Source organism: Schistocerca cancellata, chromosome 8 (genome assembly GCF_023864275.1).
Source record: "Schistocerca cancellata isolate TAMUIC-IGC-003103 chromosome 8, iqSchCanc2.1, whole genome shotgun sequence".
NCBI lineage: Eukaryota > Metazoa > Arthropoda > Insecta > Orthoptera > Acrididae > Schistocerca > Schistocerca cancellata.
Window position 1 is genome coordinate 232,797,137 of NC_064633.1, and position 22,331 is coordinate 232,819,467.

At 46.1% G+C, this 22,331-nt stretch overlaps 1 non-coding gene across 1 annotated transcript; it reads right to left on the reverse strand.

Moving 5' to 3' along the window:
• Positions 1-2,589: 2,589 nt before the first annotated feature.
• Positions 2,590-2,673, reverse strand: Trnas-gga (transfer RNA serine (anticodon GGA)). The gene is given in 2 exon segments: positions 2,590-2,624; positions 2,634-2,673. It is a non-coding gene; the product is annotated as a tRNA-Ser (tRNA).
• Positions 2,674-22,331: the final 19,658 nt, after the last annotated feature.

The window sequence follows — 22,331 nt, forward strand, 5'->3', positions numbered from 1 at the left end:
CGTAATTGCCACCAAAACTTTTGTTTTCTTGACATTAAACATTAGTATAAACTTCACTAAACCTTCTGTAAGAGAATCGTTCATTCTTATTCACTTTCTGTCATCGGGATGGTATGAGCTACATGATCAAAGTTTAATTATACTGACCCCAGCTATTTTTATTCCAGTTTCCTATTCATCTTCGGCAAAAAACGTAAATTTACCAACTTTCCACGAAAACGACAGCTTTCAGATGAATTCCTGCTGGTTGGTAATTAACTTCCAAGTTTTTCTGTCCTCCCCGCATCGGCAGCGGGTTCGTGGAAAGGCGGTTTTCCATTTTACTTTCCAGCCCAAGCGAAGAGTGCGACACAGGACGCGAGAAGGATATTCTTCGCGCTTCGCCAGTCATAACCGCGGGCGTATTCGGAACCACTTTTCCCGTTGACCGCCGACGGGACGTAATTTGCGCCAGGTCTTCATTTGTAGTGCAAACGCGACAGGTCTAGCGAGAAAGCGCGAGCCGGCGCAACCCCGCCGCCTCCAGCTGACGTTTGCTGTGGGGACTGGATTGTGGGGGCGGGGGGTGGGAGGGTGCAGGCTGGAGTTGGTGAGGGGGGGGGGGGGAGGGGGCAGTGTTTGTTCTGGGCTGCGCGCTCCACTTTAATCAGGAGATTGGCCGCGCGCGCCAGAATGTGTCCTCGACACGGCGCGCACCCACTTGAGCCCACGCTGCCGCCGCCAGCGCCGGTTCCGTCTGACTGAGCTGTCCGCCGGAGACACACACCGCTCTGTACACAGCACGGCCGCCGTTGTGTTGCGCCAGGCGGCTCCGTCAGCGGAGCGAAAACAGCTCTAGGCGGCGGCGGACGCGAGTGCCCGCTATCTGTTAATGAAATCGTGCGGAAACACTCTGCCGTTTCCACTTATGAGTATTTTGTTTGTCGAGTGGTTATCGACTTCAAAATTTTTCCGGAAAATCGGATTCTTTTCATTAAATCGTCGACCGCTGCTTTCGTACTACGTCTGCGTGTTGAACGGACTGGAAAAATACCGGACAGTTGAAGCTCATGATTTGGGAAATCGTTCACTACCCGTTACCTTCCGTGTACGTTCCGAACAAACCAAGCAATAAGAGAAGTTACATTTGGGACTTTTAACAGTCCACGCCACTGATGAAATCATATACACAAACAATCTTGAGTAAATTAAATAATCATACCTCTTATTTTAGGAGTCAGGCAGAAATCGCCAATTTTACACACAGGCCATTAAAATTGCTACACCACGAAGATGACGTGCTGCAGACGCGAAATTTAACAGACAGGAAGAAGATGCTGTGATATGCAAATGATTAGCTTCTCAAAGCATTCACACAACGCTGGCGCCGGTGGTGACACCTACAACGTGTTGACATGAGGAAAGATTCCAACCGATTTTTTATACGCAAACAGCAGTTGACCGGCGTTGCCTGGTGAAACGTTGTTGTGATGCTTCGTGTAAGGAGGACAAATGCGTACCAACACGTTTCCCACTTTGATAAAGGGCGGATTGTAGCCTACCGCGATTGCGGTTTATTGTATCGCGACATTGCTGCTCGCGTTGGTCGAGATCCAATGACTGTTATCAGAATATGGAATCGGTGGGCTCAGGAGGGTAATAAGGAACGCCGTGCTGGATCCCAACGGCCTCGTATCTCTAGCAGACGAGATTACAGGCATCTTATCCGCATGGCTGTAACGGATCATGCAGCCACGTCTCGATCCCTGAGTCAACAGATGGGGTTGTTTGCAAGACAACAACCATCTGCACGAACAGTTCGACGACGTTTGCAGCAGCATGGACTAACAGCTCGGAGACCATGGCTGCGATTACCCTTGACGCTGCATCACAGACAGCAGCGCCTGCGATGGTGTATTCAACGACGAACCTGGGTGCACGAACGGCAAAACGTCATTTTTTCGGATGAATCCAGGTTCTGTTTGCAGCATCATGACGGTCGCATCCATGTTTGGCGACATCGCGGTGAACGCTCGTTGGAAACGTGTATTCGTCATCGCGATACTGGCGTATCACCTGGCGTGATGGTATGTGGTGCCACTGGATACACGTCTCGGTCACCTCTTGTTTGCATTGTTTGCATTGACGGCACTTTGAACAGTGGACGTTACATACCAGATGTGTTACGACCCGTGGCTCTACCCTTCATTCGATCCCTTGCGAAATCCTACATTTTAGCAGGATAATGCACGACCACATGTTGTAGGTCCTGTACGGGCCTTTCTGGATTCTGAAAATGTCCGACTGCTGTCCTGGCCAGCACGTTCTCCAGATCTCTCACCAACTGAAAACGTCTGGTCAATGGTGGCCGAGCAACTTGCTCGTAACAATACGCAAGTCACTACTCTTGATGAACTGTGATATCATGTTGAAGCTGCATTGGCAGCTGTACCTGCACACGCCATCCAAGCTCTGTTTGACTCTATGCCCAGGCGTATCAATTGGTTCAAATGGCTCTGAGCACTATGGGACTCAACTGCTGTGATCATAAGTCCCCTAGAACTTAGAACTACTTAAACCTAACTAACCTAAGGACATCACACACATCCATGCCCGAGGCAGGATTCGAACCTGCGACCGTAGCGGTCGTGCGGTTCCAGACTGTAGCGCCTTTAACCGCTCGGCCACTCAGGCCGGCCCCAGGCGTATCAAGGCCGTCATTAGAGCCAGAGGTGGTTGTTCTGGGTACTGATTTCTCAGGATTTATGCACTAAATTTGCGTGAAAATGTAATCACATGTCAGTTCTAGTATAATATAATTGTTCAATGAATACCCTTTTATCATCTGCATTTTTTCTTGGTGTAGCAATTTTAGTAGGCAGTAGTGTATATTCATACAACGTACGTGAGACTGGAGAGACTCGAGTGTGGAAAGTGGGGCTTACTAGTTTCTCCGTTTCTGCCTTACAGTATTTAAAGCACAGTTACCACTTGCTGTTTACTGCAACAATAATTAGAAGTAGGTGGACAAACATTTTCAATTTACAGTGTGTTCCCAGCTTCAACTCCTTTTTTAAAAATAAGGGCAGTGGTTTAACTAATCTGTAATAGCATTAAGACCTCATCTTCTAAAAAAATAATAATAATAATAAATTATGTGTTAAAGGGTATGTTGTGCTGTGAAAAAAATTCGACACGTAGCGCCGTTTCCGGCTTGATTAACATTGAAGTTACCTAATCAGGTCGTTGTGCATTCAAAATCAAGCGGCTCGCCAGAGGTGGTGTCGCCAAACATGTTCTTCGTTTGTTTTCCTTAAACCAAACAAGAGAGCCAGCCGCTTGAATTTGTGCACGCAACGGCCTGACCTGGCTGGCTAACTTCAATGCCAATTAACATGGAAACTATGCAAAGTAACGATTTTTTAAACCAATTATCTCTCGGCAGAACCTACGCTGGAACACCGTTACAACTGTTAATGACCACGCTATATAACTTTTGTCTTATTATTTACCATTCATTCTGTTTAAGTTCAAATACATTACATCTTTTAAGAGTATATAATGTTACTATAGTGCTGCTGTCGGGTTTCAATATATCTCTTCCCGTTATCTGATTACAAACCAATGTATCATGTAATTATAGTACTTCACGCTTTTGTGCTAGTCTGTTATACTGTATAGCATTTCGGACTAGCTGAATCGATAGTTTTTACCAAGAACTATTCAATGATACCTTGTTTGATAAAATTTGGTAAGTATTTCTTTTGTTATCATTTTTACACTTGTCTACTCACCTGACTTTCATTGCGAATATCTGTTAGCAGATCTGAATCGGGAAGCTGTTATCACCAGCAGTTTTGTTTCAAATTTTCTACACGCTTGTTATGTAGCATACCGGCAGCCTATGTTTACAATGATCCAGTGTAATATTACACTGAACAGCCAAATAAATTGGTACACCTGCCTAATATCGTGTAAGGCCTCCGCGAACACGCAGAAATGCCGCAACACGACGTGGCATGAACTCGACTAATGTCTGAAGCAGTGCTGGTGGGAACTGACACCATGAATCTTGCACGGCTGGCCATAAATCCGTAAGAGGGGTGGCATCTCTTCTGAACAGTACGTGACTGGGCCTTCGGCTCCGAAAGCCCATGACGACGATGTTTCGTTGAATGGTTCGCAAGCTGACATTTGTTGATGGCCTAGCATTAAAATCTGCAGCAGTTTGCGGAAGGGTTGCAGAAAACGTTCAAATGTGTGTGAATTCCTAAGGGACCAAACTACTTAGGTCATCTGTCCCTAGACATACATACTACTTAAACTGCCTTTTATTAAGAACAACACACACACACCCATGTCCGAGGGAGGACTCGAACCTCCGGCGGGAGTGGCCGCGCAGTCTGTGACGTGACGTCTCAAATCGCGCTGGTACTCGGCGCTGCGGAAGGGTTACACTTATGTCAGATTTGTCTTCAGTCGTCGTTGGTCTCGTATTTGCAGGATCTTTTTCCGGCATCAGTAATGTCGGAGATTTGATGTTTCACCGGATTCCTGATATTCACGGTAAACTCGTGAAATGGTCGTACGAGAAAATACCCACATCGCTATCTCGAAGATGCCGTGTCCAGTCTGTCGTTCGCCGACTATTACATCACGTTAAAATTCACTTGAATCTTGATAACCTGCAATTGTAGCAGCAGTAACCAATCTAACAACTGCGCCAGACACTTGTCTAATATAGGCGTTCCCGACCTCAGGGCCGTATTCAGCCTGTTTACATATATCTGTATTCGAATACATCAGTTCCTTTGGCTCTTCAGTGTAGATGGATCCATAGTCATGAAACTGAAAGCCAGTAATGAAGAAAAAACAACCAAGGCGCTTCAATTTCGTGATAAGGTAGTGGACTGAATGGATCATCCACAGTTAATCATGGGTTCCTGCCAGCTGTATAAAAAATGGTTCAAATGGCTCTGAGCACTATGGGACTTAACATCTGAGTTTATCAGTCCCTAGAACTTAGAACTACTTAAACCCAACTAACCTAAGGACATCAAACTCATCCATGCCCGAGGCAGTATTCGAACCTGCCACCGTAGCGGTCGCGCTGTTTCAGACTGAAGCGCCAAGAACCGCTCGGCCACACCGGCCGGCGTCAGTTGTATAAATCGTATTTTAGGTACGTTTCATACAGCAAAATTCGTGACCCGAGCTTTTGTGCCTAATCACAAGATACTTTGCAGAAAATGACGTGAAGTGCAAAGAACTGCCAACCCTGGCGGTGATACCTCCCATGTGACACCTTCCATACACTCGTTCTCCCAGTCTTTTTGCTCCCCCTATCCCCCTCCACTCTCCACCTCTCTCTCTCTCTCTCTCTCTCTCTCTCTCTCTCTCTCTCACACACACACACACACACACACACATTAGACCAAGCACGTCTCCTCGGTTGTCACTTGAATCACTTCTTCTTCTCTTCCCTTGGTTCTTCACCCACCGTCATCTTCAACGGCTCACATGTTTTATTTCAGTATTTTGCTTCATTTCGCCCTGCATTCGACATCCTTCTACTGTTTCCATCACCAATAATTTCTTATCGTGCCAGCCTTTCTCAGCAAATAGCTGAATACAGACAAAAATATTTCTAATCTTTCGATAGTTATCTTGTTTAAAAATTGTGGTTTTATTACGGGAGGCAAGGAAATTAACGTTATGTCGCTGTGGTGGTTTAACCTTCCTTTCGATTAACGTTTGAAATGAATAATGAAGGCGCAAGTAATGCCCATAATGCATGGACAGTGCTCCATTTTCTACTGCTATCATCTGGTACCAGGATAACAATCATTTCCTGCTGATGGAAGCAAAATTGAAAACAGAGCATCAGTTTGTATTAGGGCAGACATGAATTAATTTTGCTCTCATTACCGGCGAACAGTGTTTGAGCAGTACTCTTGAACAACGTAGTTCGCAGATGAGCATCAGTTTGTACTGGGTGGGACACGAATTAATTTTGCTCTCATTAGCAGAAAACAGTAATTACCTCCTCGGCCAGTCAACAGCGTTAGCGCGGGTCATCAGCGCGTTAAAGGAAGGAACGTAGCGAATCGCAAAAAGTATTCAACTTTTCTGATTTTCGAACGTATGTGCAGACAGAGAAAACAGTTCACCGAAATCTCAGACACGCTGCATTTTAGCGAGAGCTTTCACCCTCTGTGCTTTTTTCGTCGGTGTAAGTTCAAACGATGCATTTTAGGTGTGTAGTCATCTGTTAGTCGCATTAATTTGACGTACGTATATGATCTCCAGCGACAAGGTAGTGTATAAAGAACATTTGCTTTCTTCAACGTTTTTACCCGCTGTGTAGTGGCCTGGTAATAATTCTTGTACATGTAGAAAAATGATGACCATCGAATAAGAAAGAAGAATAAAGCCAGAATTCTTGATATTACGAGGTACTAAGAAGTAATATTTAATTGATTTTTTATAAATTATTGTATGCCCGAAATAAAGCTCCTTCTAAATTGATCGTTGTAATTCCGTTAGCTAACTATGATTTTTAACGCTGTGAAATTGAAGTCTTTATAAAAGGGTACCACATACATTTGATTGATTTCTCAATTGTTATAATGTGAGATGTAGCTGTACAGGACAAAGCAGCGCTATGTGACTATGAGTAAGAAAGGAAGCAGGTTCCATCTCTGTGTCGAGCTTTTTACTGGGACTCGGCAAATATGAATGCATTTCACAGAACCAGGTTCCCTCGGAGAACGAGTGTAGTATATGACTACGGCACCGGCAGACACAGTAAGAAAACAAAACACAGTTTCAAACATAAAATACTGCAACCTTTTTGCACTGTAGATTTAGCTTTTCTTGTAGTCGTGATTCTTTAACTGTTCAATACTATGTTTCTATTAGTGGTCTTCATCTATTCTACGACTGTCAAAGGAAAGAAATAGATAATACATTATTTTCCTGCGCTGTACTTGACGATACATTCTGTGAGAGCATATCCAATCTGCTACCGTTAATGCTGCCTGAAATGGTCTAAGACTAGACAAGTTGCTACATAAAACGCTATTTACGCAATTGTGGCAGTGCTATGTGCAACGTGAGAAACTGAGCTTTTTCAGTCAATTATTATTTCTTTCCGTCTAAAGCGTACTGCAATGAAGGGTGTTTTACAGCAAAGGCACTATTCTTTTATGTACAAAAACTCATTAGAGGTGGTTCTGGATTGGAACTGGTTCTTGGCAAGTTGTGGATGGAGTGGTCAACAATGGTAGGCGTGGAAGGGGATACCCACAGACAAGAGAGATAAAGCCTAAAGGGCAAGAAAAATATAAAGAAGATGTCGTTAGATGATCTGTGTTTATGTTGGTTGTTATAGGTGGTAACGGTACTTTGTGGCCACCCTTTAGGTATCAGACTTAACAGCGTTCAAAATTTTCCACTATTGCAGTTCGTATTGTAATAGAATAAGAAAATGCCTTCGTTTACTGTAGAAATTTGAAGATGGCACGGTGACATAAAACTTTTGTAGCTCAGCCTCTCCCGCTCAGTCCCAAATCTTGGAGTGTACATACATTCGCTAGCCGACAGATTATATTCAGTGTAATCCAGAGATACATATGTGTATGTGTGTATCGACTGAAATCGTCGAGTGGAGGAATTGAGGAACAAAGAAACACAGATACGCGCACACACACACACACACACACACACACACATATATATATATATATATATATATATATATATATATATATATATATATATATATCAGACGAATGCAAGGACGATGCCTTCAAATCAATGAGTTTGAAAGAGGGCGAATTATTGGCGTGACAGAATGTGATGCATCCATCCGGTAAATTGCTACTTGTGTGGGACGATGTGTTTTGCCAGTGTAACTGGCGTGTGTAGAATGGTTCATGGAAGGCTGTAGAACGAGACGAGGTGGATCAGATAGCACCACCACGTCGACTCCCGAGAAGATCGACAACTCATCCGAATGGGGCTGCAGAATAGATCTGCATCCTTCTCGGCTCTAGCGCAACTGTGGAACAGTGTAACACATAGTGCGCTGTCAGGGCTCACAGTCTCGTTTACTACGACGCCGTCCACTTCTAAGCCTACCTTTGACGAATGTACAAAACATGCTATACGGCAATGGTTTATGGAACGATATCAATAGGTACAGGAATGGCATCAGATAGTGTTTTTGGACGAATCCAGGTTCTATTTGTTTGAAAATGACGGCGGCATTTCGGTTCGCTGCTGAAAGGGACAGTAGCACACAGTCATTGCATTCGTGCAAGACATACAGCGCCAACTGAGGACCATATATGCTGTGGGGTGCTATTGGGTACAGCCACAAATCACATTTGGTGTGTGTCCAGGGCACTGTAACCAGTGTGATCTACATCAACGATATCTTGCAGTCCGTAGACATACTCTTTCTGCAGAACACCCCATACACCATCTTCCAGCAAGACAATGCACGACCACATGTTGCTGCATGAATATGTGCCTTTTTGGTGACAAAGGATGTCAGCCTTGCGCCTTGACCCGCCAGACCACCAGACTTGCCGCCAATCGAAAATGTGTGGGATTTGGTGAAACGGTGCAGTGCTGTGACCCAGTGCCAAATAACACAGATAAACTTTGAAACCGGGCGAATGCAGCATAAATGGCTATACCACAGGACGCCATTCGCGCCTTATACTTCTCGATACCACCGCACATGGAACAAGTTATCAGAGCCCATAGCAGACCCTGTGCCTGCTAGGCAATAAGACACACGCTGAACCAAGGTGACTGAAATACACTCCTGGAAATTGAAATAAGAACACCGTGAATTCATTGTCCCAGGAAGGGGAAACTTTATTGACACATTCCTGGGGTCAGATACATCACATGATCACACTGACAGAACCACAGGCACATAGACACAGGCAACAGAGCATGCACAATGTCGGCGCTAGTACAGTGTATATCCACCTTTCGCAGCAATGCAGGCTGCTATTCTCCCATGGAGACGATCGTAGAGATGCTGGATGTAGTCCTGTGGAACGGCTTGCCATGCCATTTCCACCTGGCGCCTCAGTTGGACCAGCGTTCGTGCTGGACGTGCAGACCGCGTGAGACAACACTTCATCCAGTCCCAAACATGCTCAATGGGGGACAGATCCGGAGATCTTGCTGGCCAGGGTAGTTGACTTACACCTTCTAGAGCACGTTGGGTGGCACGGGATACATGCGGACGTGCATTGTCCTGTTGGAACAGCAAGTTCCCTTGCCGGTCTAGGAATGGTAGAACGATGGGTTCGATGACGGTTTGGATGTACCGTGCACTATTCAGTGTCCCCTCGACGATCACCAGTGGTGTACGGCCAGTGTAGGAGATCGCTCCCCACACGATGATGCCGGGTGTTGGCCCTGTGTGCCTCGGTCGTATGCAGTCCTGATTGTGGCGCTCACCTGCACGGCGCCAAACACGCATACGACCATCATTGGCACCAAGGCAGAAGCGACTCTCATCGCTGAAGACGACACGTCTCCATTCGTCCCTCCATTCACGCCTGTCGCGACACCACTGGAGGCGGGCTGCACGATGTTGGGGCGTGAGCGGAAGACGGCCTAACGGTGTGCGGGACCGTAGCCCAGCTTCATGGAGACGGTTGCGAATGGTCCTCGCCGATACCCCAGGAGCAACAGTGTCCCTAATTTGCTGGGAAGTGGCGGTGCGGTCCCCTACGGCACTGCGTAGGATCCTACGGTCTTGGCGTGCATCCGTGCGTCGCTGCGGTCCGGTCCCAGGTCGACGGGCACGTGCACCTTCCGCCGACCACTGGCGACAGCATCGATGTACTTTGGAGACCTCACGCCCCACGTGTTGAGCAATTCGGCGGTACGTCCACCCGGCCTCCCGCATGCCCACTATACGCCCTCGCTCAAAGTCCGTCAACTGCACATACGGTTCACGTCCACGCTGTCGCGGCATGCTACCAGTGTTAAAGACTGCGATGGAGCTCCGTATGCCACGGCAAACTGGCTGACACTGACGGCGGCGGTGCACAAATGCTGCGCAGCTAGCGCCATTCGACGGCCAACACCGCGGTTCCTGGTGTGTCCGCTGTGCCGTGCGTGTGATCATTGCTTGTACAGCCCTCTCGCAGTGTCCGGAGCAAGTATGGTGGGTGTGACACACCGGTGTCAATGTGTTCTTTTTTCCATTTCCAGGAGTGTATTAATCATTACTACAGAACATATTGGTGTACATACTTTCAAGGTGTTCTGTCTTTTCTGAACATGAGTTTATATATGAAACTTCGTGGCAGATTAAAACTGTGTGCCGGACCGAGACTAGAACGAGTCGTCAAGTTACGGCTTCCTGTGCCGTTTACCATCTTTAATGCCGAATTGTTTGCGATCTTGCGGGCATCGGAGCAGATGAGATGTGTTCCCAGTCTTAAGTTTCTCATCTGTTCTGACTCCCTGAGTGCCCTTCAGATCATGCAACACTTGTACCCAGCGGATACGGTCGTCCAGAACATCCATGATGCCCTACTCCACCTGCAACGGCAGGGGAAGGATATTTCTTTCTGCTGGGTGCCGGGACACTTGGGTGTTAGGGGAAACGAACTGGCGGATGTGGCTGCCAAAGATGCATGTTCCCTCCCTCACGTTGTTGAATGTGCCGTCCCCCTCCACGCTGTTACCTCCCTTTTGCATTTTCGTGTTATGCGTCAATGGAAAGAGGAGTGGCTGGCAGTCGGTGAAAATAATCTGCGTCTGGTCAAGGCCACCACGCGGCCATGGCGTACGTCCTACCAGTCATGCAGGCGGGATGAGGTTCTCTTCACTCGCCTCCTCATCGGGCACAGTCCCTTAACGCATGGTTCTTTACTCCGGCGGGAGGACCCCCTAATCTGCAGTGCTTGTGGCGTCCAGATTACTGTTCGCCACATTTTACTTGACTGTCCTTTATTCTCTGACCAGAGGGCGGTGGCTTCCTTGCCACCGGATTTGCCCTCTATTTTGCAAGACGACGCAACGACTGTGGTTAAGGTCTTACGGTTTTGTGTCCTGTCCAATTTATTGCCTCGGATTTCAGGGAGAGGATTTTAATGTGCTGCTGGGTGACTGGCTCACCCAGGTTTTAGGTAAGAGGTCCGCCAGTCACGATTACCTGTTTCACTTCCATTGAAGTTCTCTTTTCCTTGTGTTTCCTTTCCTTTTTTAGTGTGTTTCTTCTCCTCTTGTTTTGCCTCTGTATGTGAGGATTTGGAACTGCGTCAGGTCTGTGTCTTTTAGTCGTTCTCCTTGTTCGCTGTCCGTCTTCGTCCCTTCACCGCATGTGTTCCTGTTTCTATGCGTTTGGGCTGGAAACTTCTACAAAATGATGAAAGGAAAAATTTTTTCCGCTTACTAGCTTTGCGTTGTTCATGCAGTAAAAGGACCACAGAGGGCATTATGTAACAATTTATTACTTCTTTACCACTAATTGTATTCGCGACACTTTTTACAGACAACCTGCGCATGTACATCTGAATGTAAGTGAGGAATTGCGCGACACGTAGTTTAGGAGATATGACGTTATAAATAAAGAGATGCGTGACAAACTGCCGCATCGTGAGTAACTTTCACATTTACTAATCTGCTACTATATCCATCTGCAACACATTTTGTACGCAGTGTCCACATACGCTGCTGAATGTACCTACTAAATTATATTATAGTCCGACGTCATAAACATTAAGCACGTAGCCCGACCTGCGTGGTACGGGCGTGAAAGCAAAGCTGTTATGACGTCATAAAATTAAAGCTTCAGTAGAGTTGCGCTCTACCAAAACTACGGTTTGGTAGTTTTGGTGCACTACATAAAAGACGTAGTAAATTTTGGGATCACCGGTAGTATTGGTAGCTACAGTAGGAAAAGAAATATAAAGGAATGTGTAAGCAGGAAACTAAGAACCTATGATTTCTCTTTGTTTTTTTGGTTTGTTTGCTAGTTATTTCTGCACTTAATTAGAACTGCACATCATTCAGTGATAATTCATTGTATATTTTATATCCATACAGAATATAAATCACCTTTTATAAGCAATAAAATTATTTTTGTTGGAATTACAGTTTACATGCACGGATATAATACTGTATAAAGTTATTGTTGTTATTTTATGTTCAATAGGACGTTAATAAACATGTTCAAAGGCAAAAGTTTTCTCCCTTTACTGATAAAAGCGAAAATTATTTGTTTGTAAAAGAAACATGTTTTATAAGTTCGACGATGTGTTGAAGCGATGTTTGATATATTTTTGTTCTGTAGTTTTCTTCTGTTTTACCTTGTCACTGACGTAACTGCGTTGTCTACCACTGTACGACAGACCTTAATTGCTTTCTGTATTTTTGCAACAACATTCCGATGTTTCAAGTTACAAATCAATAATTTGCGAGTAAACCTGCATTAAACATTGACAGTATCAGGCTTTCTCTATATTCTGTTTATTTTTAAGTAACATGAGAATAACTACGTAGATTACCTTCTCCTTTATGTACCTTAACTCACGTTTTTAACAGAATATACACTGAAGACCCAAAGAAATTGGTTCACCTGCCTAATACCATGAAAGGTCCCCGCGTAGAAGTGCCGCCACAGGATGTGGCGCGGATTCGACTAAAATCTGAAGTGGTGCTGGAGGGAACTGACACCATGAATCTTGCAGCGTCAGACATGATGCTTACGTACGTGTCACCTGTTAGAGACATAAGTAGACGTACAGGGCTCCCATATCACTCCAACTGGACACGCCCCAAGCCATTACAGAGCCTCCACCAGTTTGAACATTCCCCTGCTGACATGCAGGGTACCTGAATTCATGAGGTTGTCTCCATACCCGTACACATATATCCGCTCGACACAATTTGAAAGGAGACTAGTCCGACCAGACCAAAAGTTTGCAGTGACCAACAGTTCAATGTCGGTGTTGTCCGGTGCAGGCGAGGCTTCAAATTTTGTGTCATACAGTCATCAAGGGTACAAGAGAAGGCCTTCGCCTCCGAAAGACCTTATGGATGATGTTCCGTTGAATGGTTAACACGCTGACACTTGTCGATGGCCCAGCATTACAACCTACTGCGGGAGGGTTGCGCTTCTGTCACACTGAACGACTCTCTTCAGTCTTCGTTGGTCCCTTTCCTGCAGGATCGTTTTTTGGCCGCAGCGATGTCGTAGATTTGATGTTTTACCTGATTCCTAATATTCACCGTACACTCGTGAAATGGTCGTACGGGGAAATCCCCACTTCATCGCTATTCGGGGAAGCTGTGTCCAATCGCTCGAGCGATGACTGCAACACCCCGCCAGACTCACTTAAATCTTGATAACCTGTCACTCTAGTAGCAAATAACCGATCTAACAACTACGCCTGACCCTTGTTGTCTTGTATAGGAGTTGCCGACCGTATCGCCGTATTCAGCCTGTTTAATTATCTCTGTATTTAAATACGCATGCCTATACCAGTTTCTTTGGCGCTTGGGTGTAGTAAAACAATGAGCGCATACGTAAAAAGAGAGCGAACATTATGAGGTAGCGCCACATCTTTAGGCAACTCGCATAGCGTACAGGTAGCGGGTTGGACCTTAAAAATGGCTCTAAGCACTATAGGACTTAACATCGGAGGTCATCAGTCCCCTAGACTTAGAACTACTTAAACCTAACTAACCTAAGGACATCACACACATCCATGCCCGAGGCAGGATTCGAACCTGCGACTGTAGTAGCAGCGCGGTCCCAGACTGAAGCGCCTAGAACCGCTCGGCCACCGCGGCCAGCGGTTGGATCTTGGTTCAAAATGGTTCAAATGGCTCTGAGCACTGTGGGACTTAACTTCTGAGGTCATCAGTCCCCTAGACTTAGAACTACTTAAACCTAACTAACCTTAGGACAACACACACATCCATGCCCGAGGCAGAATTCGAACCTGCGACCGCAGCGGTCGCGCGGTCCTAGACTGAAGCGCCGGCCGAAGTGTTCGAGCGGTTTAGGACGCTACAGTCTGGAACCGCGCGATCACTACGGTTGCAGGTTTGAATCCTGCCTCGGGCATGGATGTGTGTTTAGTCCTTAGGTTAGTTAGGTTTAAGTAGTTCTTAGTTCTAGGGGACTGATGACCTCAGATGTTAAGTCCGATAGTGCTTAGAGCCATTTGAACCATTTTGAACCAGACTGAAGCGCCTAGAAGCGCTCGGCCGGTTGGATCTTAACTGACACATTCTACCGAGGAAACTACACTAGTTAGATTATTTACGGTAGCCTATGGTAGCCTATAGTAGTTTTCCAACTCTAAGCACAAGACCAGATACTTTGTGTTATCTGTATTCTAACATTTTAGCAATGGTTGCGGGACGCGGCTGTTCGATAGAGAATGTGAAACTAATCACCTTCCAGCCGTCAATTGTCAACCTTATTTTATCGGGTAGCCAGTGTCAGTGGTTTACTACGCCATCTTCAGGCCCCTGACCGACGTGTAGGAATAATCTACCTCGCTTGTGATCATGACAGCAGACAGCAACACTGGTATTAGTAGGTATTTGTTACAGTAACCACTTCAACCATCACCTGCCGATTGTTACGGCCGTGGAAGTAAAGCTGTAAATAAATGCTCGGGGTACGTCGGGTTTCGAAGTAAAAGATGTGAATCTTTTCGTCATTGCCACTAACAAGTACGAAGGCTTTTCCTTTCACTGTAAATAACAGCAAGAAAGTATCACAAAGGTGTTAAACAATTGGAACTAAAATCTACATTGAACACATTTTTGGTGCACAAAGGTACTTGTAATGGTAAGTTTGCTCGCACATTTTTCCTTTTTTTTCCTCACATCTGGGGAAAGAGTGCGGTTGTTTGTTGAAGCCGGCTGATCCGGAGGAGCCGCCTCGCACTGGACGTGTACCTGCGGCCTGTAAATCACCGCCCGCAGACAATGGGGGGCGCGCTTTTTATGAGGACGCCGGCTTGTTAATAAGGGACCCCGCCGGTCGGATATTGCGGCCGGCCCGGCGGCGCGGGACAATGGGCCATATCCTGTGGCTGCGCCTGCAGCCGGCGCGAGGGCCGGGGACCGGGGACACCAGAGCGTCGCGCCCCACAAAGGCCGCCGTGCAGATAGGCGGCGGGCGGGCAGGCGGAGCGGCGAGCTGCTGGATGCTGACGTCTCGCTCTGCCTTATCCGGCGCGACGCAGTCACCGGCCTGCGAGCGTCACAGAGCACGCGGAAGGCATGCTGCACGCCGTGCGGGCACTCACCCACAAACAAAGGCATTTCGCTAGTGCACAGTGGGAGAATGAAAGGGCGACTCTATTTCATGCTTTACAGGTATCCCCTGAATTTTACTGTGACACTTAGCTGACAAAAGCCACGGGATAACGATATGCACATACATAGTATGGTTGCTCCAGTGAACAGTTTGAGGTAGGAAACCCGGAGTCAGAGAATCCAACTTAGGGAAATAACAGGAATAAAATCACAGTAATGTCTACTTTTTTATTTACATTAGTTTTAGATAACTGCAAATAAAATCACTGTCACAATGAACGTACCATTCATACTTTATCTTACGACTGACGGTCATCAACTTCAGTGCAAGCATCTCATTGGTGAAAAACTTTCTGACGCACCCTAAAAAATTCCCGGGTGTGTTTCGAATCATATCACAGGCGACTACAATTCTGGCAACTAATTCCGTCTCCGTATCCACTGAGGTCACATACACACTATCCCCAAATGGATAGTGGAGATTCAGGTCAGGTTACCTCGTAGGCTAAGGAATAGGAACTCCATTCCAATTCAGAGACCAGGAAATACCGTATAGTAGTATTGTACTGTACGTCTATGAACAGCACTGAGTAATGAAATGCTCTGTCATTGCTTCATAGCACGTTCTGTTATAGGACGATGTTAATACGATACAACAGAGCTACCTTATGGACAAGTAAAGGAAACAAAACCTGCATCATGACTTCCTCGTAATCAAGCTCGCCGGCTGGAGTGGCCGTGCGGTTCTAGACGCTACGGTCTGGAACCGAGCGACCGCTACGGTCGCAGGTTGGAATCCTGCCTCGGGAATGGATCTGTGTGATGTCCTTAGGTTAGTTAGGTTTAAGTAGATCTAAGTTCTAGGCGACTGATGACCTCAGACTTTGGGTCGCATAGTGCTCAGAGCCATTTAATCTAACTCGTCCTCCTCGTTTCCTTGCAGGAAATAAAGAATGTACATGTAAATAAACAGCACAGTACGTATAAGCTTGTTCGCATTTTAGTTGTAAATAAGCTGGATAACAGTAATGATAGACAAAGTGGTAGACAAGTTTACTTCCACAACTCCTCAATCTAACTTCTCCTACTCCAGGTTCCCTACCTCAAACTGTTCAGTGGAAGTGATTCTTGAGTTTCTCCCGGCGTATTTGATAATCAAAATATCCACGGGTGTACTGCCGGTAATGGAGAATACTACGAACAAACGGAGGGAGTCGCCATGGGTAGCCCACTCTCACCGGTGGTAGCGAATTTATACACGGAGAACATCGAGGAGGAAGCCCTGTCTTCATCCCAATGGAAACCTACTTGCTTTTTCCGTTACGTGAACGACACGTTCGTCATCTGGCCACATGGTGTGGATAAACCCCTTGACTTCCTCACACATCTAAACTCCATACACCCCAACATCAAATTCACTGTGGAGACTGAAACGGAGGGTAAATTACCTTTCCTTGACGTCTTGGTTAAGAGAAGGGCTCACGGCACCCTAGGTCATGGGGTGTATCGAAAGACAACGCACACTGATCTGTATCTGCACGCAGACAGCTGACACCACCCTTCACAGAGGAATGGGATACTTAAAACTCTAGTACATAGGGCGCGCACCATCTCTGACGCAGAGAGTCTACGCCAGGAATTGGAACATCTGAGAACTGTATTTCGAAAAAATGGGTACTCAGAGTGGTAGATTCAACGTGCTCTCCGCTCAACCACTACAGCACAACCTGTGGAGATGGATGAAATCACGAGGGAGGAGGTAGGCACTGCGTTTATTCCATATACAGGCGCACTCTCGGGGAAAATCACCCACATTTTGAAGAAACACCGGGTCGGAACTGTGTTTTGTCCTCCGAATAAAACTCGTGCACTGGAGGGGAGCGCCAAAGATGAAATGGTTCAAATGGCTCTGAGCACTATGGGACTTAACTTCTGAGGTCATCAGTCCCCTAGAACTTAGAACTACTTAAACCTAACTAACCTAAGGACATCACACACATCCATGCCCGAGGCAAAATTCGAACCTGCGACCGTAGCGGCCGGGCCGTTCCGGACTGTAGCGCCTAGAACCGCTCGGCCACTTCGCCAAAGATGACCTTGGTTTGAGGAAGGCTGGCGTGTACCAGATTCCGTGTCAATGTGGCAAGTCGTATATTGGTCAGACGATGCGTACCGTCGAGGATCGATGCCGTGAACACCAGAGGCACACTCGACAGATGTATCCGAGCGAGTCGGCGGTCGCTGACCATTGTTTGTCGGAAAATCATGCTATGGAGTATGAACGCACGAGGATTCTGGTACAGACGTGGAGATACTGCGACAGCGTTGTTAGAGAGGCCATCGAAATTCTCACCAATGACGACCTCATGAACCGTGACTGTGGCTATAATCTTAGCAAGGCTTGGGAACCAGCGATTGGGTTAATCAAGAGTAAATCGAGCAAACGCATAGTTGTGACGACCACGGCGGCCAGAGCCATCACACCGACGTCATCTCAGACGCCGTCACAATCTGTTCCACCGCCGCGGGCGGAGGGTATTTAAATCGGCCGCCACCGCGACCGAACCCAGTTCCCGCTGAACAGCCATAGCGTACGGATCTCCGTACCGGCACGTTCACAGGAGCTCAGTCCGTCAGTTCACCTGATGATGGCGATATGTATGATCGCCGAAATGTGCCCGTTGGACACTGTAGACCGGCAGTACACCCGTGGATATTTTGATGTTCAGTGGAACATTCTCTATGTCCTGTTAATTTTTGCACACCCTGTAGTACCGCGTACACAAGGTATAAAAGTGCAGTGGTTTGGAGGACCTGTCATTTGTCTGGTGATTCATGTGAAAACGTTTCACCATGTGATTATGGTCTCACGACGGGAATTAAACAACTTTGGACGCGTAATGGTAGTTGGAGCTAGACGCATGGGACATTCCATTTCGGAAATTGTTACGGAATTCAATATTATGAGATCCAAAGCGGCAACAGCGTGCCGAGAATACCAAATTTCAGGCATTAGCCCTCACCGCGGACAACGCAGTGGCCGACAGCCTTCACTTAACGACCGAGAATGCAGTGTCCGCGTAAGAGACAAACAACACTGCGGGAAATAACCGCAGAGTCCTCCCCCGGTAGCTGAATGGTCAGCGCGACAGCATGCTAATCCTAAGGGCCCGGGTTCGTTTCCCAGCTGGGACGGAGCTTTTTCTCCGCTCAGGGACTGGGTGTTGTGTTGTCCTAATCATCATCATTTCATCCCCATCGACGCGCAAGTCGCCGATGTGGCATCAAATCGAAAGACTTGCACCCGGCGAACGGTCTATCCGACGGGAGGCCCTAGTCACATGAAATTTATTATATAAACGCAGAAATCAATATGGAACATACGACAAACGTATCAGTTAGGACAGTGTGGCGAAGTTTGGTGTTAACTTATGGGCAGCAGACGGCCGACAACAGCACATATCCTGGGCTCGTGACCATATCGGTTGGACTAGACGACTGGGAAACAGTGGCCTCCTCAGATGAACCTTGATTTCAGTTAGTAACAGATGATGACAATGTTCGAGGGTGGTGTGCACCCCACGAACCAAGTGTTCAACAAGGCATTGTGTTGGCTGGTGGTTGCTCCGTAATGGTGTGGGCTACGTTTACATGGAATTTACTGGTTCCCTGGTCCAGCTGAACGCGTCTTTTTTGAAATGGTTGTGTTCGGCTACTTGGAGACCATTTGTACCCATTCATGGACTTCATTTTCCCCAACCACGATGGAATTTTTGTGGATGACAGTGCGTCACGTGACTGGGTCACAGTTTGTTCGCGATTAGTTTCAGGAACATTCTGGAGAGTTCGAGTGAATGAGTTGACTATCCAGATCACCTGACATAAATCCCATCGAATATTTATGAGACATAATCGAGAGGTCAGTTCGTATACAAAATCCTGCGCCAGCAAAACTTTCACAATTATGGAGGGTTATAGAGGCAGCATTACTTGATATTTCTGTGTGGGACTTCCAACGTCTTGCTGAGTCTATGCCTCGTCGACTTGCTGCACTACACCGGGCAAAAGGAGGTCCGACAGCCCGCATCTCGTGGTCGTGCGGTAGCGTTCTCGCTTCTAGCGCCCGGGTTCCCGGGTTCGATTCCCGGCGGGGTCAGGGATTTTCTCTGCCTCGTGATGGCTGGGTGTTGTGTGCTGTCCTTAGGTTAGTTAGGTTTAAGTAGTTCTAAGTTCTAGGGGACTGATGACCGTAGCAGTTAAGTCCCATAGTGCTCAGAGCCATTTGAGGTCCGACACGATATTATCTGGAGTCCCATGACTTTGGTCAACTCAGTGTATGTTCCATGCTATACAGGAACCTTCTACCTTTAACCATTAGAATTATGATGCTGATAAAAGACTTCACGAGAGCGTGCTAAATAGTTCGAATTTGTTACGTGAAGATTCTTAAGGTTTCTTCAGTAAAAATATTGGAGCATATACACACACATTTATTTCTCAACGTAGTCACCACTGCTACAATCACATTTCTCTCAACCACAGACCATTCTGTTGTTGCCATAACTGTCGAATGTTTGATTTTGTTGACTGATCTACAAACTCACCTTTGCTGCCACCGCTTCGAAGGTATTCTTTATGTTTTGGGAACAGATGAAAATCGGATTGTACCAAGACGGGACTGTATGGATGGTGATCGATGACAGTGTACCAAATCTGTCGGGTTGGTGCAGACGTCGCAGCGCTTTGTGTCATGTGGCATTCTCGTGTTGAGCAAGAGGATGCTTCAGATGCGTACGATCTCTCGGAATTCGTGCTTTCAGTTTTGTGAGGGTCTCGCTGTATATTGCAGAGTTTATGGTGGTGCTTTTAGTCGTGAATTCCAAACTTACCACACTTTGAACTTCGGAGAACATTTTGAGTGTGACTTTGCCTACTGATGGCTTGGCGTTGGTGAACTCCATAGAAGCAATGTTGTTTTTAGGGTCAAAGCCTTCATCACAGTGTTGTTGAGGAACCCATCACTGCCACACTCATAACCCAAAAGAAAGTGTTGATAGATGTTCAGTCTCGTCTGTTTCAAGTCAGCAGTGAGCATGCGAACTGAATTTGTTTCGCTACAACACCGTTACTACTACCGTAATTTTTTCTTTTATTGCATGTTTTGGACTCACCAAAGAACAGGGAAACCTTTATCATATGGTCCTTACAGAATCACTGAACACGTCTGCAAACAAGAATGTAGAGTAAGGTGGGAAGATATTTCTGCTTAGCAAGAGAGATCAGAAATGAATGTTAGACGACCTGAATGATCAATACGAAAAAATCACTTCCAGGACAGAAAATGTTGAGTGTCAGTGGAGTATTGCAGAATACGGCTTAGGCAGGCGTGTGTCGGCAAAATAATTAAGGATGATACATCGTGGTTGAACAGCCGTTTCACAAAGCTGCCGCGAACATCAAGACAGATTCCCTGCAGAAGCTTCACACTGAAATAAAAACGAAACAAAGCCAAGATTGGGGTGAGGAGAAGTGCGCATGAACCGTTCAACCTATTCGAAAGTAAAATTGTATCCATCGATCTGACAGATCATAGGAAGACGTTTTGGTCTGGTCTGTCGAAGAATGACAAATGACAAAGAGAAGACCGTAATACTAAACGCATTTCTCCAGTACTCACTGCTGCTTCATTTTTAAGTCGTCACACTTACGCCATAAGAACTCATATCGAACTGGGTGGCCACAGTACTGAAAATGTAGCGAAACGTTCAACAGAGCAAGGACAACTTGACCTGTTTGGTCACCAGTACGAATCTACATAGAGTATACGAAAGAATTTATTCCTCTTCTAGCAGCAGTTTACGTTAGGTCGCTGGAGGAACGAAGTGTTGCTAGTATGTGGAAAATGCAGGTAATTCCCATTTTCAAGTTGGGTCGTCGAACAGAGGCACAAAATTATAGGCCTCTGGCTCTCTCGTCGGTCTGTTGTAGAATTTTTTAACATGTTTCATGGCATATTATGACACTTCTGGAAACCTGAAATTTCCACTGAAGGATTAAACATGGATTCCGTTCCACCAGTATTGGAATATGGCACATCAGTTGAAATCCGTGTCACATAGGACTGGCAAATGAAGCAGAGAAGATCCAAGGCAGAGCAGTGGATTTCGTGGTTAATTTAGAAAGTGCGGATAATTCAGTGCCACACGCTCGAAGAAATGTTTTCTACATCACTGTGGGGTGTCCCGTTAAAATTTCGAGAGAGTAAGTTTCGCGAAGACTCAGCCGATATATTAATTTCTCCTATGTAAATCAAACGAGAAGACGAAGAACGTGAAATGAGAGTGATTCGAGCTCACATGGATGTTCACCAAAAAGTGATCTTCTCGAGTACCGTTGACGACTAGAACAGAAAAGGGGAGATAAGACAGTGATAAACAAAGTACCTTTCGCTACTCACTGTACGTTTCCATGTGGACTACAGATGTAACCGTAACTGTGATTGCTTTTCATTTTAACTGATGATTTCGAATTAATTCTACTTCTGTACTCTACAAACTAGTTGCTTCCAATTGAAACGACTGCTTAAACGCCCCTGCGTGATCTAGTATTTGTGTAATACTGTCTTTTTGATCCCTACGAGAACGATACGTAGGGCATTGTAACATATTTCTAGCTTACGTCCTTAAACTTGATTCCTAAAACTTGGGATGTGAGGTTTCGCGAAATACTATGCGTTTATCTTCAAGTTTCTGCCAGTTCAGTTTCTCCAGAAACTATGTGACAGTTCGCTCTGCCCTTCTTTGTACAATACGAACATCCCTCGTTAGTCTTCTTTCGTATGTATCGCACACACTTAAGCAATATTCTAGATGCACCGCGGGAATGTTATTTAAGCAATTACCTTTGAAGACAGTGTTCGTTTTCCTAGTTACCTAAGCTGCTCTTCTTGCTATAGAGATTATGTCATAATTTCATTTCTTATCCCTACAAATTGTTATACCTCATTACACTGATCAGCCAGAACATTA